The sequence below is a fragment of the Lipotes vexillifer genome, unplaced genomic scaffold, assembly GCF_000442215.2.
Source record: "Lipotes vexillifer unplaced genomic scaffold, Lipotes_vexillifer_v1.1 scaffold164, whole genome shotgun sequence".
NCBI lineage: Eukaryota > Metazoa > Chordata > Mammalia > Artiodactyla > Lipotidae > Lipotes > Lipotes vexillifer.
The window spans coordinates 8,986-12,816 of record NW_006789313.1 but is presented as its reverse complement, the minus strand read 5'-3'; positions in this window follow the sequence as shown (position 1 = coordinate 12,816).

The following is a 3,831-nucleotide window of genomic DNA, read 5'->3' as shown; positions in this document are numbered from 1 at the left end:
TACCCAAAAAAATGTTAAAAAAAAAAAAAAAAAAAAAGAAGGTTGTTACTCTCTTGGATGACAGCAATTTTAGTGGAGGGGTGGGGGCAGAAGCCAACCTGAGGTAGACTAAGGACCATGTGGTGGTTGATTAAATGCAGACTGGGAGGATAGACAATGTTTCTAAAATGCCTGAGAAGGTGAAAGAAGAGAAGCATCAACATGTGACAGATGTTGGCTATAGGCAGGGCAATTGTTTTAAATATACAGAGTTATGCAAGTTTCTGAGAAGATGAGAGGAGGTAGGCTCTGGATCACAGGTGAGGGTTTCACCTTGTAGAAGAGCTGTGACACTTTATAAAATTAGTAATGATGTAAAAAGAATGGGTGCAGATACAGGTACATTTTTATATTCGGTAGAGGGAAGTTGAGGTAGTTTCCAATTGATTTGATGAAAAAAACCCACCTTAGGGACTGTGAAAAGAACAGTGAAGAAATCATTGAACACTGAAAATATCAGTTTACAGGAACCCTCCTTTTTAAAAAATTTTGACATTCTTAATATGGTAAAAGAATACTTGGCCCCCACAAACAGAAAGAGTCACAAGAAGAGTCTGATATATTGAGACAAGATAAAACAAAAAAGAGAAGAATGAAAAGACTTAAGCAGACTAAAATATGTAATAGAAAATTCAAGTTCATTTGGGAGTTAATAAAGAACAAATTAGAATTATTGCTATGGAAGATCAGTTCAGTAATGTAAGGGAAAAAAACCCCAAGATTCTCTCTCTAAATGTAAAAGAACAAAGACATGAAAATAGTAAGGTAGAAAATAATGCACCTGAGAGATGGGCAAAGGGGAGTCCAGTGCTCCAGTGTTCCTGAAGAGAAAGCCTAACAATCAGGATAGCAACAATAACCAAAGATATGACTGAAGAAAATTTTTTTGTGGTTAAATATATTTAAGTACATTTACTTATATAGTCATATATAAGCAACTCATATGTCTCAGAAACAATTAATGTAGTAATATCCACATCTAATTACGTTTCTCAAAAAATATTTGAATGCCAAGATAAAAGAAAAAAAGCCCTGGGCTTCCCTGGTGGTGCAGTGGCTGAGAGTCCGCCTGCCAATGCAGGGGACACGGGTTTGTGCCCCGGTCCGGGAAGATCCCACATGCCACGGAGCAGCTGGGCCCGTAAGCCACGGCTGCTGAGCCTGGGTGTCCGGAGCCTGTGCTCCGCAAGGGGAGAGGCCACAACAGTGAGAGGCCCACGTACCACAAAACAAAAAACCAAAAAAAGCCCTGCAAGTGTACAGGCAGAATAAATAAATTTCATATCAAAAATACAATCTAACTGACTAGTATTAGATTTCTACTCTGCAACGTAAAGCTACAAATTTGGTTGGGAAGTGTTATATCCCAAGGATTTTACCCAGCCAGGTTTTCTTTCTTTTAATGTATGGTGGTAACAAAAAGACGATCTTAAATGCACAAGAGCTAAGGAAACAAAATTTTCTTACATTCTTAGGGAAAAAAGCAGTAAGTTATAAAGGAATAAGAAATTAGCACCAGACTTCTCATCAGCAACACTGAATTGCAGAAGATAATTCAGCATTGCATTGCACCATTTTCTGAGGGAAAATGATTTTATACCTGGAATTCCATACCCAGCTGAACTAACAATCACATATGAGAACAAGGACTCAGAAAATTAACATGAATACAAGAAAGCTGACAAGAAATGTAAGAAAGAAGTAATTAACACAGGAAAACTAGAGGTAACCAAATTCCTGTTCGAGAACAAAATAAGTCAAAATGAAAATAAGCCAAGTGTAAATTAGATATCCATGGGAAGCCGGTACAATAAGAAGCTAAGGAAAGGAGACTTTCCACAAAGCCAACCAAAAAAATGGTTTAGGGAGAACCATTAGGATGATGAATTTAAAAAAATGTTCTTTGGATTTTTCATTCAGAAACCTGTTGGTTATTTTATATTCTGGTGACTTGAACAAACACACATCAGTGGGGGAACAGGGTGTAGATTGTAAATACGTCTTGTATTTAAATCCTCCAATTTGTTCATCAATCTCTATGACCCCTTCTAGCACTGAAAAAAAGTTAAAATGGGGTTCACTTATTACTAAGTAGCATGTTTGCTTTCTGAAATAATTTATCTCTGAGTTCTGATTCCTTGAAATTTCAGTTTCAGATGCCTTAAAATTATGTTCCCATTGAGTGTAGCAAGCACATTTATAAAATATTCTGTTCCTAGTAAAAAGATGTTTGATTTCAACTTTCAGAGTGACTAAATTTAGAACCTTCTCTGTATACCTAAGCAAATCGGAGGCACAGAAAGGCCAGGGGAGAGTCAGAGGAGTCATTAAAACTTTGAGATTATTAATATTTCACCTTCCAATTTGTGGTTATAATATATACAGCAAATATTGCCAAAAGCAGTGTTTATGAGCAAGGGTCTTGTGACATCTATTAGCTGCACATAGGGTATAACTTCCAAATAGAGAAAGTAATGCTTGCAATATTTGGCCATGAGAAAGAATAACACTTTAGAACTTCAACATGTGAAGTTGTAAGACCTTGCTGTATTATACAGTTAACATAAAGCAATTTGTACAAAGAAAGCTAATTCCATGATTTCAGTTCTCCTCTGATATTGGTTATCGACTGCCTTGTAAATAGAGTTCATAAAGCATATGCACTAATAAAGCTTCCTTTTTCTACCCTCTACCCCTCATGTCTTTGTTGTCCTTCATGAGAACACCCACTTATACTAAATGCACACACATGCACACACACACACACACACATGCATGCAGAGGAATCAAAAGCAGTACAACACAAATGCTCCTCTATCCATCCCAATTGGGTCAGATTTTAACTTCATTAAATTGCTGTCATATGGTGGCTGCTGACACACATCGGGCCCAGAGAGCTTCACTCATCAGGTACTCTCTAAGACTGTTAACAAGAACAGCAACTCTCATTAGGGGTTCCCCAAAAGCAGCTAATTAAGGGACAAAGGTTGCTCAGATTGTGACAATTACACCTGTAAGGTCCCTGTAGAAACAGCCAAATCTCTAACAAACCTATGTTTGGTTGCTTAGTACAAGAAATAAAGAGCTCATCCATTAAAAAAAAAATGAGAGGCAGAAACTGTCAACCATTTGAAAAGCTTTACGAAAATGATCATCCAATTAGTGGCTATGATCAAATCAGGCATGAACTCTCTCTGGATGGCTCCATAATTTTCCTTCTTGCATGGTGTAATTTCATATAGCTCAAATGAACTCGTGAGAGGTAATTCAGTTCCAAACAGTTTTCTCATCACTGCTAATTATACTAATACATTGAAATGCCTCCTACAAAATGCATGAGCCCTTTAAGCCACCTCATTAATGTGATATAATTTTTGCCAGAATATATATCAAACTTATTATCACCACAGGTTTTCTTTAGCATTTTTTTCAAAATGTCTATCAAAAGCTTAAAAAGTACATTTCTTTGGTTTGGTCATCTCATGATTAACTGTTTCTTTGAACTACTGTTGTCTATTGTAGTATTTTTCAAAGGCACTAACAATCTTCAATATGATATCCCCCAGATTCACCACTTTCTTTTTCCTTTCTGAGTATTTGATTCCTTAAATCTTTTCCTGGCTGTAGCTGATTCTTTAAATGGGAAATGGTGCAAGCAATAATGTGCAAAAATGAGTTATACAAACTGAAAGCAGGGGTGTAAAAAGAAGCATCATCTGAAACTAAAATAAAGACAGATTTTATGGTATTTATGTCAGTTAATTTAACTGCTGGTAGGGACTTTTGTTGAAA